The following is a 22,975-nucleotide window of genomic DNA, read 5'->3' as shown; positions in this document are numbered from 1 at the left end:
TATCCAGGTTCTTCTGGAGGTACGAGAGGGTTAGGGTCATCAGATCTGCCGAACATTTGTTCAGGATATGTTCGAACTTGGTGCAGTAGTCTTTATCCTCTCTGAAGAAGGTCGGTTGTAAAGGGACCCTTAAGCCCCGCGGGATCCTCTGGACCCGGAGGTATTCAGCTATTGTAATAATATGCAGTTCTAGGTTAACTGCTCGTCTCGACTCACGTTCCAAGTCGCGATTCTTGAGTTCTTTGGTAGGTATTTGTAGAAAATCGCTAGGTGCGGTTACTTTAGAGAGGATTTCTGCCGCTTCTGTAGCATTGAAGGAGAAGGTCTCACTCGACATCGTCCAAGGTGCTCGTGTAAGGATAAGGCATATAATAATAGAGGACACGGCACTCAAGGTTTGTAGGAGGTGCACAAGTTAGGTATCCAACCCATCAATCATATAGAATAAATTACTTGGCACTCAAGAGATAGTCTTTGCAAGATAAAACGTGAACAATTCGTTTATTAGGTGCATCCAGTTCCACATAAATTGAACGTTTTTGGTCTAATCATAAGACCTTCATCAGAAAGGTTATTGAGTACTGTAATACATGCGTAGAAAAACACAAAGGGAAATTTTAGAAAATGATGCACAGAGTAAATACAAAGTAAATACAAATCTAGTACACATTGCTCAATGGAGAAATGATAAATAAACAGACATCACTTGTTACATAATCAGCAGACAACAGTGGCGGTCTAAACGGATCCGGCCTGGTGCTCCGTGAGTTGTGAGCTTCGTAGTAGAGATGCTAAAGGCTGTAAACAGCCTACAGCTCCTACATGCCACCTCGGTCAAACCCACCGGTGGAAACTTTTGTTTCCCTTGTTGAGAGAGATATACACAATTTAACTCGGGAGATGGACCGGGGGAAGTTTCATTTTCACACTAATCTCTCATACCAAGAGAGAATTGCACTGGAGCATCTGTCGTCGGATAAATCTCTGATATTTAAACCAGCAGATAAGGGTGGGGCAACGGTGGTCATGGACAGAGCTGATTACCTAGAGGAAGTGTTTAGGCAATTGGGGGACACTACAGTATACAGGATAATACCACACAATCCTTTGAATCAGATAGTCAAAAAAATTGCACCCATTGTGGAATTTCACTTCCAGGCGGGCACTATCGACAGTAAGATGAGAGATTTCCTCATCCACAGGGATCCCATCACTCCCATATTTTACATCTTACCAAAGATACATAAGAGATTAGTTAAACCTCCTGGTCGTCCCATCGTGTCTCTGACCGATTCAGTCCTATCACCTCTGTCTATGGTACTGGAAAAAATTCTAACCCCATTGGTTAAGACCACCCGCTCCTTCCTGTTGGATACTAGTAACTTTATCCAAATCATTAAATCATTGGGCCCCTTAGCTCCTTCTTCCCTGCTTGTCACCTGGGACGTCAATAGTTTGTATACCTCTATAGTACATGAGAAGGGCCTATTAGCCACAGATAGACTTCTAAGTGAGAACAGAGTGGACATCAAAATCCGTCACCTCTGTGCCGATCTTTTGGGCATAGTACTCAAAGAAAATTACTTCATGTTTCAGGACACTTTCTATGCCCAACAACAAGGTACAGCCATGGGCGCGAACGTAGCGCCCCCTTACGCTATAGCTTACATGGCGGCTTTTGAGAGTGACTTTGTGTACAATCACCCCTTGTTCATGGCTCACTGCAGGGTTTGGCGGAGATATATCGATGATATATTTTGCGTCTGGGATGGCCCTATTGAGTCACTCTTGCCTTTTGACCAACACATCAACAGCATCTGGCCTGAACTCAAATTTACCTTACAACATGACACGCATAAAATTAGTTTTCTGGACACCCTGGTATATAAGGAGAGGGAGGTTCGGTTGGGCATCGATTTATTCACAAAACCTACTGATCGTAATGGCCTATTACATTTTTCCAGCTGCCACCCACCCTCTATCAAGAGGTCCATCCCCAAGTCACAGTTTCACAGGGTAGACAGGATTGTCTCCGATGTGGAATTAAAAAAAACTAGACTCACAGAAATGGAACAAAAATTCACTGATAGGGGTTACCCCCAGGGGGTATTGACAGGGGCCAAGCAGGACCTATCACACAACAAACCCAAGGACAATCAAAAGAGAATCCCCTTTGTCTCTACCTTTCATCCTTTTTCGGGCCTAGTACAATCTACCATTAGGAGACATTGGAATATCTTATCCAAAAGCTACCCGACAGTTCCAGAATTCAAAGCACCGTTCCTACCATGCTTTAAGCGTGCTAGGAACCTCAAGGACAGGCTGGTCAAGGCAGACATTGGCTCAGGTTCAGTGGTCCCGAAACAAACTTTTCTTCAAACCCAGAAACGTGGCACTTTCCCCTGCCTCAATTGTCTACAGTCCAGTAATGTACAAAAGGGTTCCTCTGTGTTTCACCCACAAACTGGTAAGGCCATTCCTATAAAAGGTTTCTACACCTGCGAGTCCACATTTGTGGTATATCTTATCAAATGCCCATGCGGTCTAGCCTATGTAGGCGAGACCACGCAAGCAGTGAGGGAAAGAGTGGCCCAACATAAATCCACCATCCGATGTAACAAGACACATCTTCCCCTCCCACACCATTTTGCCATAAAAAATCACAGCATTGCCCAACTCCGGTTCCAGGTTTTAGAACAGGTGGACATCCCTAGAAGGGGACAAAACCGTACCAGAATGCTTCAAAGAAGGGAAGCTTATTGGATCTATACACTCCAGACCTTAGAACCAAAGGGATTAAATAGAGATTACGATGTTTCAGCTTTTTTGTAATTCCTTGTTTTGTATTATATGTAGAGTGAGCACAACCAGGGAATGTGTTGACCGCATTTGATTATGTCATGTTTTTAATTGTCTGTTGTTTTACTTCTCTTCACAGAACCGCTAGTCACGTCCTGCGCACCGAGCACTGGTCCCACCCCATATGGTACAGTATCCACACTCAATGCCGTTCTAAGATATAGAGCATTAGTTTGGTCTCTATATCACCTGCGTGTGACCACCTTTGAGGGCTTTGCTCTGATCTCAGTCTTTCCCCCCCCCCTCTCTTCATCAGGTCTTTTGCCCCTTTATTTGGCGTATACCCCGCTTCAGTTTCTACGTTCAGCCTCCCTTGCCCCCTGCGGTCCACCTGCGTTTTGTTCTCTCTCAGAGTTTCGCCCCCCCCCCCCCCCTCTTTGTATACGGCCGCCTCTAGCTTTCTCTTTAGGCTCCGGCACTCATTCTTTTTGCGCAGGCGCCCTTCAGCCCCCTAACGTCCTTTTCCCTCTGCGCACGCGCAGCCGACCCGGTCATGTGTCTTCTATGACGCGACGGGTCAGGTGATCGCCCGGCGGCGCGCACTTAAACCCGGAAGTGCCGCCGCCTTACACCAGCCCTGGGAGTCTCGCAGCCTCCACAGCACGGTGCCGGCGTCCTCCGGCGTTACAGGTACGCTCTGCCCCCATAGTCCAGCGGCGCTCGCCTTCTCTCGGCACTTTCCTCGGCCCAGATACTTAGTCACCCACTATATTTTTTTTTCCACAGCGCTTCTGCTCCTGCGATTAGTTCGCCTCCCACAGCGCTCGCCTTCTATACCCTCTGACAGGTAATAGTGACTAGTATTTTAAGGGGTTTTCCTTTCCTTTACGTGGACAACGTTTGGCTAGGTGTTCCTCTATCTCTCCTTGTTCTCCCTAGGCGCCCTCCCTCTCCCAGGACTGCTCTAATGCTGGCACCTTATGGGCCCTATCAGATTGTTCACATCATCCAGGTAGCTAACTTTTTTAGTACTCTCTTAAACTAGTCCGGACTCTACTGGCTATTCCTCGATCCATGCTTGCAGGTCCTAGGTGGTCACACTTCAGGATTGATTCTCATGCCCTCTAGGTCCTACGGGGCTGTGTGCCCAAACATATTGCACTATTCCTGCACAATGACAGTTATGTATTATTTACATGCTCGTGTTTTATATTTTAGGCTTCTCACTTTGCACCTTAGCCCATCAACCACTAGTCATGGAGGTCACCGCACTTTCTGTATCCTTTAGGGGTGGTCAATCCGCTATCCACTTGCCCGGTTTTTTAGCAGGACATGATAGTCTCCTTGTCTTCTTCTCTCTCGTATTATCAATCCTATACATGTTTACAGCCTTTAGCATCTCTACTACGAAGCTCACAACTCACGGAGCACCAGGCCGGATCCGTTTAGACCGCCACTGTTGTCTGCTGATTATGTAACAAGTGATGTCTGTTTATTTATCATTTCTCCATTGAGCAATGTGTACTAGATTTGTATTTACTTTGTATTTACTCTGTGCATCATTTTCTAAAATTTCCCTTTGTGTTTTTCTACGCATGTATTACAGTACTCAATAACCTTTCTGATGAAGGTCTTATGATTAGACCGAAAATTTTCCAAGAGTAGGCGGTGTGACTGTGCAAGGTTTCAGGGGAAAAGGAGCCAATGTGGAGTTTGGGCAGAGTCTCAATGGGGCCCGAAAATTTTGCCAGCAAGGGGCCGGCCCTGAAATTCCTGGTGGCAGCCCTGGTCAGACAAATCCTGTTTAATTTATGAAGGAGAGACTCTGAAACTCACAAAGTCTATGCAGACAATTCAAGAACTGCCAAAAATTAAAAGGAAGGAAAAGGAAGAGAGACCCCCCGTATTAGACATAAAGGAGGGCCTCCTACACATTCTATTAAAATTATTGATTAGTCAGACACATAGACTCATAAAGCCTATGCACCTAGCGCAAGAACTGCTAAAAATTAGGAGGGACTGCAATACACCCTGGAAGGGCCTCAACATTTTTTATCCTATTGTTAAGGAGTCAGACGCCTAGACTGGTAAGTGCAAAGGCTGTAAAACATATACCCCTGGGGGTATATGGAGCGCCCCATCCAGGGCAGCCGGGTACTCGGTATGGGGTCCGGTCTTAAAGGGATGTCACGGTGGCTGTGACCCAGTCTGTGGCCCCGGGCGTCCAATTAAAGCGGAAGGTCTTTTAAGGGAATTTGTAATGTCTATGTTCGTGATGCCACCTGTAGTTTTCGGTCAGTGAGGACCGATGCTGCTTAAAGGGATCCTCTGGGTTGATGGTATGCAGCAAGATGGTGGCGCTTCCCACAGGTGAAGCGGGGTCCCCAAGGCTTTCCAAGTGTATGGCAAGATGGTGTGGTGGATTGTATGGCAAAGAACTAGGACACAGGTTTGCAAAGTCTTTACCTGGTTTACTGATGGTAGGTGTAGTCCTCAGTCCAGGGTACCAAGTGCAGGGTTGCTGTTGTCCGGCCAGCTTGGAGGCAATAGGAGATCCCTCACCCAGGTGAGGTCTGTAAGCCTTTCCTACTTGTGCTGTTTAGTTGGCTAGGTCCCTGCCGCTTGAAGCTCAGTGCAAGTCCCCTCTCTCCTGTCCTAAGACAGAGGTTTGTACGATAGGCAGTTGGAGCCTATCGAATACTGATTCACCTCAGACTTGATGCAATTGCGTTAGTCAGGGCATGGGTGATATTATGGAACAAGTGCTGGTGTAAAGCGGGGATGGAACAACGGGAAAAACAGTGGGGGCTGGAGACAGAGTACTGAGGGACGGCTGCCGTCATGAGGTTGCAGAAAGCCTCAGTGTCCCCAAGCATAAACTGCAACATTTCCAGGACAATAAGGTCTGGAAATGTGCTCGTTTAGTGTTTGGGCCTGTGGGTAGGTGGCTGGGTGTTTCCAATTGTGTTCCAAGGTGTGGGGTAGCAATAGCTGAATGCTGATCTGGGACAAAAGATTGAACTTGGTTGCTGATGGTGCTTGCGAATGTGCAACAACATGTGTAAGGCAGGATGCATATGCACATGCATTTTGGACAGTGGATTGGCAAGCATGTAGCACAGAGAAAGAGGAAGCGGTGTCACCCACAGACACTGATTATGGACCCAGGTGTTTGGCCCACCTAGTTGGGTGCTTTGATGTGCTTGAACATGCTGGTGGTTGCCAGGCAAGTAGTGGTCAGACCCCTGCTGATCTTGGTACTGCACAGGTTGGAAATGACCATTCTTTTATTGTCCACACATTCTTTAAAAAAGCACCAGATTAGAGAACACCTAACCCTCGGCCTAGGAACTTGCCGCGTGTGGGTGCTGTGAGAAACAGTCGACTGCCTTCTCCTTTTTTTCACCCCACTGCCTCTTTCTGCCTTTTGTGGTGCTGCAGGTCCATCTCCCTCTGCGCTGCTGTTCTTGCTCTGCATGGCACCCCCCCAGGTTGGGTCAGTGACTTCATCGTCCACCACCTCGTCTTCTACTTCCACACTTTGGTCCTCCTAACTTGTTGACTTAACATAATCACTTGTTGGCAATTGTGTCTCATCATCATCTACCGCTTGAGACACTAATTGCTGTTGCCCACTCTCGTCATCTTCTGACTGTGGCTGCTCAAACATTTTGGCATCACTACACATGATCTCGTCATGTCGCTCTTGAAACGTGCATGGCATGAACCCAGAATCAATAAATGGAAATGAAAAGAGCCCCTTGGAGTGCCTTAGTATGGGATCATTTGTCTCCTGGGTCTCTCCATAGTGAGAAGGAGAATCAGTGTAAGGATTATGTGGTCCAGACTCTTGGCTAGTGATACTGGAGCATTTGGAAGAGAGGTGCTTGTAAGCATACTGTAAGGATTATCTGCCATCCAACCACCTGCTTTCAATGTTCTGGCTTCAAGAGTGGTGTCCTATACAGTGGGGAAAATAGGTATTTGATACATTGCAGATTTTGCAAGTTTTCCCACCTGCAAAGAATGGGGAGGTTTGTATTTTTATTGTAGGTACACTTCAACTGTGAGAGACAGAATCTAAAAGTGAAAACCAGAAAATCACATTGTATGATTTTGAAATAATTATATTGCATTTTATTGCACAAAATAATTATTTGATCATCTACTAACTACCAAGAATTTTGGCTCTCACAGACCTGTTAGTTTTTCTTTTTAGCAGCCCTCCTACTCTGCACTCATTACCTGTATTAATTGCACCTGTTTGAGCTTGTTACCTGTATACAGTAAAAGACACCTGTCCACACTCAATCAATCACAGTCCTAACTCTTCAACATGGCCAAGACCAAAGAGCTATCTAAGGACACCAGGGTCAAAATTGTAGACCTGCACAAGGCTGAGACTACAGGACAATAGGAAAGCCGCTTGGTGAGAAGCCAACAACTGTTGGCACAATTAATAGAAAATGGAAGAATCACAAGATGACTATCAATCTTCCTCGGTCTAGAGCCTCCTGCAAGATCTTGCCTCGTGGGGTAAGGATGATTCTGAGAAAAGGTAAGGAATCAGCCCAAAACTACGCAGGAGGACCTGGTCAATGACCTGAAGAGAGCTGGGACCACAATCTCAAACATTACTGTTAGTAACATACTATGCCATCATGGATTAAAATCATCCAGAGCACATAAGGTCCCCAGCTCATGCCAGCACATGTCCAGGCCTGTTTGAAGTTCACCAATGACCATCTCGATGGTCCAGAGGAGGCTTGGAAGAAGATCATGTGGTCAGATGAGACCAAAATAGAACTTTTTAGTATCAACTGCACTCGCCGTGTTTTGAGGAAAAAGAACGATGAGTACAACCCCAAGAACACCGTCCCAACCATGAAGCGTGGTGGGGAAAATATAAAACTTTAGGGGTGCGTTTCTGCAAATAGGAGGGTATGACTGCACTGCATTGAAGGGAGGATTGATGGGGTCACGTATCGCCAAGATTTTGGCAAACGACCTCCTTCCCTCAGAAAGAGTATTGAAGATGGGCTATGGCTGGGTCTTCCACCATGACAATGACCTAAAACACACAGCCAGGACAACTAAGGAGTGGCTCTGTAAGAAGCATTTCAAGTTCCTGGAGTTACCTAGCCAGTCTCCAGACCTGAACTCAATAGAAAATCTTGGAGGGAGCTGAAACACAATTTTGCCCAGTGACAGCCCCAAAATCTTAAAGATCTGGAGAAGATCTGTATGGAGGAGTCGCCAAAATCCCTGCTGCAGCTTTTGCAAACTTGGTCAAGAACTGCAGGAAATGACCTCTTTAATTACAAAGGTTTCTGGACCAAATATTAAGTTCTGTTTTTCTGTTGTAGCAAATGCTTATTTTATGCAAATTAATTATGTAAAAATCATACAATGTGATTTTCTGTTTTTTTTTATTTTTAGATTCTGTCTCTCACAGTTGAAGTGTACCTAGGATAACAGAGCACAGACCTCTCCATTCTTTGTAGGTGGGAAAACGTGCAAAATCGTCAGTGTATCAAATACTTAATTTCCCCACTGTATGCCTCTAATCCAAAACTATCCCTCCTCCACCAGCTATCTCTACACTGAATGCGGTAACAGCAGTTTTAGTAAAGAAAGAACAGTATGTAGCCCTGAAAAATTATTTTTCCTTTAATGGTGCAGCAGTAAAAAACTACTGTAATAGAAACCTTAAACACTGCCTATAAGCTCTCCCTACCATAACAACTCTCCAGAGGAGTGTGTGCCGAGCATCGCGTCGCCGAGTGTTACATAAGACCCAAGCTGGCTAATCACAATAATATCAGTAGCCAACATGGCATTACCATGTATGGAAAGCAATCCCCGCATGTTCATTGGCTGTCTAATAGGTGCAAAACATTTGGGGTAGGGAATCGAGCATGGCATCAGCGATACTCAGTCGAGTAATGAGCATATCCGAGCACCCTGATGTTCTATCGAATATCAAGCAGTGGTGAGCATGCTCGCTCATCAGTCACTAATGAGCAAAACTGTGTTTGCTATATACAAAGACTAACAAATAAAGTTACACTCTGTAGCGCTAAAGCATGTAAACATGAAATATATAAAATTGGAATTGCATTACTGCTCTAGAAAATAGTAAAAATGAAGATACTTAGAACATAATTTGGCCAATTCATGCATGCTCAGCCGCCAACAACATGGCGATCTTTTGCTGGGAACCTCTTTGCTGTAGCAGTAATGCAATTAAAATGCCATACATTTCATGTTTACATGCTATAGAGGTATTTTATTTGTTAGTTATTGAGATGGCTCTCAGTAAGCATCTGTTCAGACCAGTATTCTGTTTGGAAGTGAAGGTCAGACTTTTGATATTTGCTGTATACAAAGAGACCGCACACACCATAAGAAGTCTCTGTTACTCATTGTTGGCCGACAAGGAGTACGGATCCATACACTATATAAAACAGACTTCCTTTCTTCATAAATGTTGGAAAATAAAAAATCAACACTATTGATAAAATTTATTCAGATCACATTTCTAGTTTAAAAATGAAAAAAAAAAAAAGTTTAATGCAATTTTTGTTGAAGGATAAAAAGGATGAGTTCAGCACCTGGGTAGTGGACAGCTCCTTGTACTCCCAGTGTGTGAGAGGGGGCTGTGCTCGGGGTCTTCTTGTACCTTGCTTTCTGTACATACATCACTAGCACAGGGCTGGGCTATTCCCTGATCGCCCTATATGCAGCCAGGAATTGACAGACAAGTCTCACAGCAAAGTGATTGTTCTGTAAGAGGAGAACCTGTGGCATCTCCAGATCTCCAGTGACAGGTCCTTGTAGGAAGCGGAGCTCCAGAATTAGTGACTGGTGTCACAGTAAGACCCTGATCCCTCTCCCAGTGATCAGCTGCAGATTTACCACCTGTGTCTACTGGAGTCTGCAGCCCGGATCCAGCACAAAGGGCGTCATAGCAGATTGGATCCTCTCCCCTGTGTAAGTATGGAGCAACAGGTCTATGTGCTGTGTGGGGGCACTGCTGGGAGAAGACTCACTACTTTTCAATGACCTCATCTTTTACACACACACACACATATACATATATATATTGGATGGAAAGTCATATATGTTTTAGCTATCTATATCTATCATCATCATTAATCTATCATCTATTATCAATCTATTTTCTATCTATCATCTATCTATCACTATCTATTATCTATCTATCAGCTAGCTATTTATCATCTATTTTCTATCTACTATCTGTTTATTATTTATCTATCATCTATGTATTATCTATTATGTATTATTGATTTAACTATTATCTATCTATTATCTATATATCATCACTATCTATTATCTATCTAGTATCTATAATTTATGCATCTATTATCTACGTATCTATCTTCTATCTATCATCTATCTATGTAGCTATTATCTATCTATTATCTATCCATTATCTATCATCTATTATCTACTGTATTATCTATCATCACTATCCATGACCTATCAGCTATATATTATCTGTCAGCTACCTATTTATCATCTATTTCCTATCTACTATCTATTTATTATCTATCATCTATGCATTATCTATTATCTATCATGTATTATTTATCTATCAATTATCTATCTATTATCTATCACCACTATTATCTATCTATAATCTATCATTTATGTATTTTCTATGTATCTTCTATCTTTCATCTATCATCACTATCTATTATCTATCTATCATATATCTATCATCTATGTATATATTATCTATGTAAATATCATCTATGTATCATCTATATATTGTCTATCTATTATATATCTATTATCCATTTATCTATCTATTATCGATCATCTCTATGATCTATCATCTATCTATCTATCTATCTATCTATCTATCTATCATCTATATATCTTTTATCTATCATTTATCTATTATCTATCTATCATCTATGATCTATCTAAATCTATCTATATATTATATACTTTCTATCTATCTAGTCCAAAAATAATGGAGGCAGCACACCAATAAAAGATGAAAATATGTGCAATTTAATAGCCCAAGGTTCACACTTTTGAACCAAAGCATCGCCACATGGGCTATTAAATAGCATTTATTTTTCATCTTTTATTGATGTGCTGCTTCCATTATTTTTTGGACTGTATTGAAGGGTTGGTAAATACCTGGAAGGCATAGCACCCATCCTACTATGCCGCTGCTGCTTTTGTCTTTTTCTTTTGTGTTTATCTATCTACTCTATATCTAGCATCTATCTATCTATCTAGATATCATCAATCTAATCCATATCTATTATCTATCTTTCCGTATATATCTTCCTGTATGTATCTTCCCATACCCACATTTTTTTGCACCATTTATTTGGAGTACTGCCCACCTTCTTTATATATTACTAGCTGAAGAGCCCGGTGTTGCCTGGGTAAAGTAAATATCTGTGGTTATAGCACCTCACGTCTCTTATTTTCCCATCAAGCCTCTCATTTTCTCCCTTACACCTCTCATTTTCCCCCTCACTCCTCTTATTTTCCCCGTCACTCCACTCATTCCCCCCTAACACTTGTCATTTCGACCTCACATCTGTTATTTTCCTATCACTCCACTATTTTCCCTCACTCCTCTCATTTTGCACTCACACCTTTTCATTTTCACCTCACACCCCTCATTTTCACCTCAGTATATACATGTTTGTCATCTCCCTTATATATAGTATACACCTGTATGTCTTCTCTTGTATATTGTATATACCTGTATGTCATCTCCCCTGTAAATAGTATATATCTGCTGTATGTCATCGCCTCCTGTATATTGTATATACCCATGTGTCATCTCCTATATTATATACATGTATGTCATCTCTTCTGTATATACTATATACCTGTATGTCATCTCCTCCTATATATATTATATACATGTATGTCATCTCTTGTATATAGTATATACCTGTATGTCATCTCCCCTGTATTTAGTATATACCTGCTGTATGTCATCTCCTCTATATACCTATGTCATCTCTTTCATATAGTATATACCTGTATGTCATCTCTTCCTGTATATAGTATGCACCTGTAAGTCATCTCCTCCTGTATATAGTATATACCTGTGTATCATCTGCTCCTGTATATAGTATATACCTGTGTGTCATCTCCTCCAGTATATAGTATATACCTGTGTATCATCTCCACTGTATATAGTATATACCTGTGTGTCATCGCCCCTGTATATTGTATGTACCTGTATGTCATCACCCCTGTATATAGTATGTACCTGTATGTCATCACCCCTGTATATAGTATATACCAAGTTGTCATCTCCTCCTGTATATAGTATATACCTGTGTGTCATGTCCACCTGTATATAGTATATACCTGTATGTCATCTCCTCCTGTATATAGTATATACCTGTGTCATCTCCCCTGTATATACTATATATGTGTGTGTCATCTCCTCCTGTATATAGTATATACCTGTATGTCATCTCCTCCTGTATATAGTATATACGTGTGTCATCTCCTCCTGTATATAGTATATACCTGTCAGTCATCTCCTCCTGTATATAGTATATACGTGTGTCATCTGCTCCCGTATATAGTATATACGTGTGTCATCTGCTCCCGTATATAGTATATACATGTGTCATCTGCTCCTGTATATAGTATATACCTGTGTGTCATCTCCTCCTGTATATAGTATATACCTGTGTGTCATCTCCTCCTGTATATAGTATATACCTGTGTGTCATCTCCTCCTGTATATAGTATATATCTGTGTGTCATCTCCTCCTGTATTAGACCGCATTCACACATTATTTGGTCAGTATTTTTACCTCAGTATTTGTAAGCTAAAGTGGCAGCCTGATAAATCCCCAGCCAACAGGAAGCCCTCCCCCCTGGCAGTATATATTAGCTCACACATACACATAATAGACAGGTCATGTGACTGACAGCTGCCGTATTTCCTATATGGTACATTTGTTGCTCTTGTAGTTTGCCTGCTTATTAATCAGATTTTTAGTTTTGAAGGATAATACCAGACTTGTGTGTGTTTTAGGGCGAGTTTCATGTGTCAAGTTGTGTGTGTTGAGTTGCGTATGGCGACATGTGTGTACCGACTTTTGTGAGATGAGTTTTGTATGGCGACATGCGTGTAGCAACTTTTTGTGTGTCGAGTTGCATGTGACACGTTAGTGTAGCAAGTTGTGTGCAGCAAGTTTTGCGCATGGCGAGTTTTGCGTATGGCGAATTTTATGTGTGGTGCTTTTTTAGTATGTGCAAGTTTTGTGTGAGGCAACTTTTGCATGTGTTGCAACTTTTGTGCATGTGGCAATTTTTCCGCATGTGCAAGTTTTGCGTGTGGCGAGTTTTCCATGAGGTGAGTTTTGCACGTGTGGCGAATTTTGCGTGAGCCTAGTTTTGCATGTGGTGAGTTTTGCGCGTGGCGAGTTTTGAGCGGCGACTTGTGTTTCGACTGTTATGTGGCGAGGTTGGTGTATGTGTGGTGAAATGTGTGCTGAGGGTGGTATATGTGTTCAAGCACGTGGTAGTTTGTGGCGCCTTTTGTGTGTGTGTTCATATCCCCGTGTGTGGTGAGTATCCCATGTCGAGGCCCCACCTTAGCAACTGTACGGTATATACTCTTTGGCGCCATCGCTTTCACTCTTTAAGTCCCCCTTGTTCACATCTGGCAGCTGTCAATTTGCCTCCAACACTTTTCCTTTCACTTTTTCCCCATTATGTAGATAGGGGCAAAATTGTTTAGTGAATTGGAATGCGCGGGGTTAAAATTTCGCCTCACAACATAGCCTATGTTGCTCTCGGGGTCCAGACGTTTGACTGTGCAAAATTTTGTGGCTGTAGCTGTGACGGTGCAGATGCCAATCCCGGACATACATACATACATACATACACACATACAGCTTTATATATTAGATATCCATCCTACCTGCTCACCTGTATGCTCATTTTTATCTGTCATCTATAGTAATTTCTTCTCCATCCATCTTACCTATTGATTGTTATAGATTAATATATTTTCAGTCCTTTTCTGTCTTTTTATCTGTTTATCAGTCTAATATGTATCTCATATATCAACCTCATGTATTTACGATATATCTCAATTGTCCAAATCTGTATCCTTCTACATCTCATCTATTTCCATCTATATACTGTCTCCTGTCTGTCTCCAGTCTAACACTAATAATAGAGGGTCTTGTAGCTCTGGTAATGACACAAGGTTTAATCAGATTGCGCATGTATGGAGACTTACTTTATCACCTTCAGGCGGCATGTGACAGTTAAAATGCCACAGCAAAGATTTCTATTGACCATGTATTCACAAAGCTATAGATTTAGCCTTAGGCTAAAAAGCTAAACAACCTACAATAGATGTGAATGGATTAGGATCAGACATGCCAACATCTTCCCATGAGGAAGCCCAAGTAAGCACTACAAGAACAATAATGGAAATTCTAGGGAAACTTGAATGAGTCAATATGGAAAGGTCTGATGCAGTCATTGACAATGTGCTTGATAATTGCCATAATAAAGTATAGAAATCTACAGTAATAATCACCTAGATTGATAATAATGATGCTGCCTGGAGTTCTTATGTAAATGTGTGTTAGCGCGGAGTTTTAATTGCAGGGTCACGTCGATGATTAATTGACCTTTCATTTAGAGAAATTTAATTATTGTGACCTTTAACAGATAATCCGAACTTGAAAAGGGTTTTGTCCCTTAAGAGCCCTCATTGGAATGGTGTATATATAATCCGGAGATCGAAGAGGTGTGAATAGTATATCAGTCTCTTCTGAAATCATTGGATGTGGTGTAAGCCCCCATAACACTCATTATTCACCCACCTGACCCTTACCCTAAGTAGTGGGGAAATAATGGAAGTAAGACAGTATTCCCAGGAGAGGCGGTATACACTGCTAATCAAAAAGCTGCCTCCGAGATCCGAAATCTCTACTACCTCCACACCAGTAAGGTAAGTATATACGGTATATAAATACAAGTGAGTAAGCATTAAGCACCCCTTAAATACTGGCTTATGCATACTATGTAGAAGTGTGTACTCACTCAGCTGCAATTGAGGTAGACACAGACAGCGGTATTGCTGAAATGTCCAGGCAAGTTTATTTAAACTTCATAAACTGCTCAGGATAGCAAAACAAAAGAACAGCCTTTTCCAGTACAAAGTAAAAACTCAAAGTAAAAAGTCCATACAACATACAGCGGCCCACTCAAGATAGTGCAGGTTCTTTTAGGCCTTAGCACAGAAAAACACACTGGAGATCTACATGTCTCCAGATCCTGATGCTGAATGAGACACTCTGTCTCCATTTTATCTGCCACACAACCCTCCTGGGGTAGGCATATGCAGGGCTGCCACTAAAAATTTCGGAGCCCCATTGTTGTGAATTCTGTTGTCGGGCTCCCTCCTGTGGTCATGAATGGTACTTCGGCTGATTCTATCCATGGAATTCCTCTGGTGGCTGTGGGTGTTTCTGAGTTTCCTTCCACAGGTGACGAGGTTAATTCGTTAGCTGGCTGCTCTATTTAACTCCACTTAGATCTTTGCTCCATGCCACCTGTCAATGTTCCAGTATTGGTCTTGTTCTCTCCTGGATCGTTCTTGTGACCTGTCTTCCCAGCAGTAGCTAAGTGCCCGCTTGTTTTTCTCTGGTTTGCTATTTTTCTGTCCAGCTTGCTATTTTGTTTGTGTCTTGCTTGCTGGAAGCTCTGGGACGCAGAGGGAGCGCCTCCGCACCGTGAGTCGGTGCGGAGGGTCTTTTGCGCCCTCTGCGTGGTCTTTTTGTAGGCTTTTGTGCTGACCGCAAAGCTACCTTTCCTATCCTCGGTCTGTTCAGTGAGTTGGGCCTCACTTTGCTAAATCTATTTCATCTCTGTGTTTGTATTTTCATCTTTACTCACAGTCATTATATGTGGGGGGCTGCCTTCTCCTTTGGGGAATTTCTCTGAGGCAAGGTAGGCTTTATTTTTCTATCTTCAGGGCTAGCTAGTTCCTTAGGCTGTGCCGAGTTGCATAGGGAGCGTTAGGAGCAATCCACGGCTATTTCTAGTATGTTTGATAGGATTAGGGATTGCGGTCAGCAGAGTTCCCACGTCCCAGAGCTCGTCCTATATTATCAGTAACGATCAGGTCATTCCGTGTGCTCTTTACCATCAGGTCCATTATTGTCCTGACCACCAGGTCATAACACCCCATACAGGCAAAATTTTCGGGGCCCCCTTGAGACTCCACCCAGGCTCCACCACAGCCCGCCTCCACGCTCCACCCCTCGAACTGTCCACAGTCTCACCGTTCTCTCTTGGAAAAACTCCACTTCTAACCTATCACACATTAACAGTTCCCATCACCAGATCACACATATAGCCGGCAGCTTTTGTTTTGGCCAAAACATTTTTTAAGCCGCCACCATAATACGGTAGACACTTTTGGCCGGGCCCTACTCTACTGTAACCTATTAAAAATTTCTTAAAATATGGAATACAATTTAGGTATATTTTTATTTATTTTTCAATTTTTATAATAATATCACATACAAGGAACAAATACCACAACACCTTGACTAGACCACATATTACCACCACAGTGATTGAATAATATCACATACAAGGGACAAATACCACAACACCATGACCAGACCACATATTACCACCAGTGACCAAATAATATCACATACAAAGAACAAATACCACCGCACCATGTCCAGACCACATATTACCACGACATAGCGACTGAATACTACAATACTGATCAGTAGTTTAAAAAACCATAATACTATCACCATAAGTGCCATTATACACATGAGATCTGTACTTAGTATGCAGTGTCCGTGTACAGATAATACAGTGATCACTGGTGAGATTATACACAGGACCTCTGTATATAGTATACAGTGTATAGCATCAGTGTACAGGTAACACACTGGCTCACCAGTGACGTCTCTAGCTGAAGTCCTTCATCTTTCTTTTTCATCTTTCATCCAGCACAGACCGCCATGACTTCTTCCAGCCAGGGTTCGTCTCTGCAGGAAATAACAGTTATCTCAAGCTCCGCTTGCAGAACACATTACTTAATTTTTCCCAACTTCTACACTACACCACATGAAGAAAAAAAGGCAACATAGTGTCGCTCTGCACAGTAACAAGACCGCCCCCCCTCCCAATTTAAAACAGTATACTTAAATAAAAGAAGTACATTACTGCAGTAATAATATCCCTTTGATAAAAATATTCCCCATCCTGGCCCCGTGTATCTCATTCCTGGCTTCAGCCTACATTCTCCCATCCTGCCCTTCTGAGTATCCATTCTGCCCCATATGATCTCCCCATCCTGCTCCATCTGTCTCTATCATATCCACCTGCCCCATGACCCTGCACGATCTGTCTCCAATCCTGCCCCCAGTGTCTCCAAGCATGCTCCCATGTCTTTCATTCTGCCCCGTGTCTTCAATCATGCCCGTATCTCCATTCTGCCCCCAGTATCTCCAGCATTCTGCCCCCAGTATCTCCAGCATTCTGCCTCCAGTGTGTCCAGCATTCTGCCAACAGTGTCTCCAGCATTCTGCCCCCAGTGTGTCCAGCATTCTGCCCCACTGTGTCCAGCATTCTGCCCAACTGTGTCCAACATTCTGCCCCACTGTGTCAAGCATTCTGCCCCCACTGTGTCCAGCATTCTGCCCCCAATGTGTCAAGCATTCTGCCCCCAGTGTCTCCAGCATTCTGCCCCCAGTGTCTCCAGCATTCTGCCCCCACTGTGTCCAGTATTCTGCCCCCACTATGTCCAGGATTCTGCCCCCACTGTGTCCAGGATTCAGCCCCCCACTGTGTCCAGGATTCTGCCCCCACTGTGTCCAGGATTCTGCCCCCACTGTGTCCAAGATTCTGCCCCCACTGTGTCCAGGATTCTACCCCCACTGTGTCCAGGATTCTACCCCCACTGTGTCCAGGATTCTGCCCCCACTGTGTCCATGATTCTGCCCCCACTGTGTCCAGCATTCAGCCCCGGGTCCCCCAGATCACCGTTATAAAAAAAAAACCAAAACCCAGTTCTTCTTACCTGGCCGCTCTCCAGCGGCGAAGCTCCCTCCATGCAGCTGTAGTGTGCACTCACCAGCGACTGACAATGACGTCAGATGCCGGCGACGTGCGCGCTGCGGCTGACGTCAGCTGCCAGCCTCCAATTGGCTGGCGGCTGTTAACTATTGACATGCGGGTGCGGGCCCGCACGTCAATAGCGTTACACTGCCGCAGCGCCGGTAGGGGCAAAGTGAGCAGATGAGACGGGGCCCGAGGCGGGCCCCCTCTGCCCACCGGGCCCCATACGCCAGTCAGGGCAGTAATGCCCTGATGGCAGCCCTGGGCACGTGTGAGCAGTCATTCACACCCATTTCTTATAACTGCTTATAAAACCCAGTCCAGGAATAGCCTGATAACTCTCTCAGCACTGTATGCGCTGTAGCATGCTTCTGAGCTCACATCACCGCAGCTAATAACTGCGATGACACATATCTCCCCTCCTGGACTCGTCCGGCGGCCATGTTACTACTACTATGTACACGTTAGTAAAATAACCCTCCAGACTGTGAACTACTGTGCATGTTATTATTTTTATTATCTATTTATATAGCACCATTTCTTCCATGGTGCTGTACATGAGAAGGGGTTACATACAAATTATAGATATCACTTACAGTAAGCAAACTAACAATTACAGACTGATACAGAGGGGTGAGGACCCTGCTCTTGCGGGCTTACATTCTACAGGATGGTGGGGAAGGAGACAATAGGTTGAGGGTTGCAGGAGTTCCGGTGTTGGTGAGGCGTAGCTTCGGTAGTGCTGAGGAGGTAGCGGGGTCAGTGCAGGCTGTAGGCTTTCCTGAAGAGATGGGTTTTCAGGTTCCATCTGAAGGATCCGAATGTGGTTGATAGTCGGACGTGTTGGGGCAAAGAATTCCAGAGGATGGGGGATATTGTGGAGGAGGCGGTTGGGTGAGGAGTGAATAAGTGTGGAGGAGAGAAGGAGGTCTTGGGAGGACCGGAGATTACGTGAGGGAAGATATCGGGAGATTAGTTCAGAGATACATGGAGGAGATGGATGGCTTTGTAGGTTAGTATTAGTAATTTGAACTGGATACGCTGAGGGAATGGGAGCCAGTGAAGAGATTTGCAGAGGGGGAAGAGGAGGAGTAGCGAGGAGAGAGATGAAATAGCCAGGTAGCAGAGTTAAGGATGGACTGTAGAGGTGCAAGGGTGTTAGCAGAGAGGCCACAGAAAAGGATGTTGCAGTAGTCAAGGCGGGAGATGATGAGGGCATACATAAGCATTTTAGTAGATTGACGGTTGAGGAAAGGACAGATTCTGGATATATTTTTGAGCTGGAGGTGACCGGAGGTGGAAAGAGCTTGGATGTGCGGTTTGAAGGACAGGGCAGAGTCAAGGGTTACTCCAAGGTAGCGGACTTACGGTACGGGGGAAAGCGTGATGTCGTTAATTGCGATTGCATGTTGGTGAAATTACCCTCCAGATCTTGCATCTGTATATTACTGTGCGCACATTATTGAAACAAGTCTCCAGACCTTAAATCTGTATACTACTGTGCGCACACTGGTAAAATAATCCTCCAGCCAATGCATCTGTATACTTGTCATGCTCTGACAGTCTTAGATAGTTCTGTAGAACTGGGACCCTAACTATCCTGGGGGTATTCTTAATGTTAGAGAGGCCCAAATCTCCGACCTCACTATGCTCTTGTTAATCCCTGGTGTGTACCCTCTCCCAGACCATGGAGCCTGGGACAGAAATGTAATGTGAAATCAGGGATAATAGTAACCCTCTATCATACAAAGCACAAACTAACAATAGGATGGAGGATAGGGACAGGGAGGAATAACTTAAATGGTAACAGGGACCAGGAGATAAACACACACATGCAACAGAACACCTCTACAACAACTCTCCAAAACACTTAGCTTAAGCACACCGCACAGGAAGACAAATCTCCAATAGCAACAATGAACTTCTATTCATCACAGCGTCTCCAAGGAGCTTGGAAGCAGAGCTTTCACTGGCAAGGGTCTGGCCAGGATTTATAGGAAGATTTAACAACCAGATCAGAAGCAGCTGAAATAAAGCTGCATGTTTGTGAACAGCATAGAAAGGGTCGTTAACCTTCAACACCAAAGGAAACCAAATTAATTTAATATGGGATCCAAACACACAGGCTAACTGGAAGATTTGCAATTCACAATATGCAGTGATCTTGTCACGAACCGACTCAGTTAAGTACAACAGATGACACAATGAGCACCAACAACAGGGATGGGAAAAGGGGAAGGAAGGCCCTCACAAAAGGGAACGAGGGATGAGGCACCTCCTAACTCAGCCTGTGCCTATCCCTAAGCTCCCCTAACGCCCTATGTGGGTCGTTCCCCCCGCCACTGTCACAAACCTCATCCCTAGCTGTCACCTCACTATACTCTGGCTAGTGCACTGGCCAGCAAGGACACTAGCCTCACCACTGCAGATGGTGAAAACACGGGGGTAGTGACAAGCACGAGACAGGCAAAGACAGGGAACAAAGAAACTTAGGTTCCAAGATAATGGGAGTAGGCATATCCTCCAAGACGTAGCATGACAGGGACTCTTCGTGAAGAGTCCCTACACGCAGGTTAATATTATATACAACTTGGGTCACACTCCCCTGGCTGAGAGGAACAGAGTCAATTGCCTGAACAGGAATGGGTCTCGCCAGCATCCTACTGATCAGACCATGGGTCTGAACAAAGCGAGAATCCATCAAATTGACTCAAGCCTCACTATCCACAAGAACTGGTATAGTCTCAGTTTCCCCATTAAGCACCACCTCAGCCAGAATGGTACACTGAGACAAAAAAGGAAGAAATGTACACAACCTGGTCATTTCCCTTCACACGACCAGGAGAATGCAGCTTTTGAGATGGTGCACATATTTTGGTGCGAGCTGGGCAGACATTGATGTAATGATCAGTCAGACCACAGAAAAAACAAGCCACCGTTCTATGGCCAACTGCAGGCAATCTAGTCTGAGAAGAAACTCTTCCCACCTGCATGTGTTCATTCATCTGCACCAGTGTATCCTCCTCCCTAGAAAGAACAACAGGGAGTAGATTTGGTGTATGTCTCTCCCTGAGGTCTCTATCCACCCAGATAGCAAGAGCCATGGCGACCTACAACTACCCAGGAGTAGCATACTGCACCAGAGTATCCTGAAGACTAGCTGACAGACCCTGACAAAAATGGCTTCTAAAAGCAAAGTCGTTCCACTGCGTGTCAGTGGCCCATCTCCGAAACTCTGAGCAGTAATCCTCAGCATGCCGACCCCCCTGCTTGATTTTACAGAGTCTAGACTCAGCCAAGGAGATGCCATCAGGATTCCCATACACCAGCGCCAATGCTGCAAAAAACTCATCCACCGGCTGCAAAGATGGTGAATTGGTCAGCAAGGAGTAGGTCCAGGATTGGGGATCAGCCTTGAGAAGGGAGACTAATCCCCACACGCTGTTCCTCACCCTCTGAAGTGAAGCCTGAAATATAGCTTACAGGCCTCCTTAAAAACCAAAAATGTATCTCTCACTATAGAGAACCTGTCAGGGAGAGATATCTTGGGTGCTGGTTGAGCCAAGACATGAGCTGAGACCATGAACACAGACACATGCTGAAACTGCTGTACCCCCTGAGACCGCAGCTCCATTAACTCATCTGTAAGGGTCTGGATCAGGCGAGCTGATGATAATGTCACAAACCGACTCAGTTAAGTCCAATGGACGACATAATAAACACCCACAACGGGGATGAAAAAAGGGCAAGGAAGGCCCTCACAATAGGGAACGAGGGATGGGGCACCTAACTCAGCCTGTGCCTATCCCTAAGCTCACTTAACGCAATATAGGGATCCATCCCCCCACCATCATCATGAACCTTATCCCTAGCTGTCATCTCACTATACCATGACTAATGCACTGGCCAGCAAGGATGCTCGACTCACCACTGCAGATGGTGAAAACACAGGGGGTAGTTACAAGCACGAGACATGCAATAACAGAGTATAAGGAAACTTAGCTACTAAGCTGCTGCTGCAATCTCCACTCAGCAGGGGATACAGAACGAGGACCTCCATCAGTTGATACATGCTGTCTAGTGATGAGCGAGTATACTCGTTGCTCGAGATTTCCCGAGCATGCTCTGGGGGTCTCCGAGTATTTGTAAGTACTCGGATATTTAGTTTTTGTTGACGCAGCTGCATGATTTACAGCTGCTAGCCAGCCTGAGTAAATGTGGGGATTGTCTGGTTGCTAGGGAATCCCCACATGTAATCAAACTGGCTAACAGATGTAAATCATTCAGTTGCGGCGATGAAAACTAAATCTCTGAGCACTAAAAAATACGCGGACACCCGAGTAACGAGTATACTCGCTCATCACTAATGCTGACACCAGAGAGCTCCTCACTCATCGGCTGGTCTCCAGAGAAACTCTATCACCAACAGTCAGCTGATGCATCAGGTGACTATTTAAAGGATGGTGGGAGTGTTCACCATCCACATAAGCTGACCTAGCAACTAGCAGCTGCAGCAAGCTGCCAGCAAGGAGAACTGACATTAACCCCTGCTGGCCTGAAAGGAAAAATGCTACATTTAAATTATAGTGGAACCTGAGCTGCCACGAATCCAAAAATGGATTGTGACAGATCTTCTACTCCCACATCTGCCAGGTTGACACACTCGTGACAGTACCCCAACCCCCCTCCAAGAGGGATCCCAGGACTTGTGGGGCCAGATTTACCCGGAGAGGCCAAAAGGAAGGACTGTATCAACCTGCCAGCATTAAACTGAGACATTCTTTGCTATGGAACGTATCGTTTCCAATGTGCAAGGTACTCCACAGAGCGGCAAACCATAGTGGAATCAAGGATTTTCGCTACTGGTAATTCTAAGTTGCCATCAACAATAATCAGTGGCGGTGGTAAAGTTGACGCTTCCACAGGCGCAACAACTTTTTTGAGCAAGGACCTGTGAAAAACATTATGGATATTGAGAGTCATCAGAAGCTTGAGACGAAAAGCTACAGGGTTAATTACGGCGACCACCTTATGAGGACCAATA

The 22,975-nt window shown here is 44.2% G+C and overlaps 1 protein-coding gene and 1 long non-coding RNA gene across 2 annotated transcripts in view; both read left to right on the top strand.

The window, feature by feature from the left end:
- The first annotated feature begins 2,934 nt into the window (after nucleotides 1-2,934).
- Nucleotides 2,935-4,401, top strand: LOC138658031 (uncharacterized). Its single transcript, XR_011317300.1, has 3 exons — nucleotides 2,935-2,986; nucleotides 4,018-4,076; nucleotides 4,189-4,401. It is a non-coding gene; the product is annotated as an uncharacterized lncRNA (long non-coding RNA).
- Nucleotides 4,402-9,568: 5,167 nt separating this feature from the next.
- Nucleotides 9,569-22,975, top strand: part of LOC138658030 (prolactin-releasing peptide receptor-like) — a 30,106-nt gene continuing 16,699 nt past the window's right edge. Inside the window, exon 1 of the mRNA XM_069745612.1 lies at nucleotides 9,569-9,792. The gene's annotated coding sequence lies outside the window, so the exon portion shown is untranslated. The remainder of the gene's footprint in view (nucleotides 9,793-22,975) is intronic.

Source organism: Ranitomeya imitator, chromosome 1 (assembly GCF_032444005.1).
Source record: "Ranitomeya imitator isolate aRanImi1 chromosome 1, aRanImi1.pri, whole genome shotgun sequence".
Classification (NCBI taxonomy): domain Eukaryota; kingdom Metazoa; phylum Chordata; class Amphibia; order Anura; family Dendrobatidae; genus Ranitomeya; species Ranitomeya imitator.
Note: the sequence above shows the minus strand (reverse complement) of the source record. Positions and strands in the feature narration are given on the sequence as shown.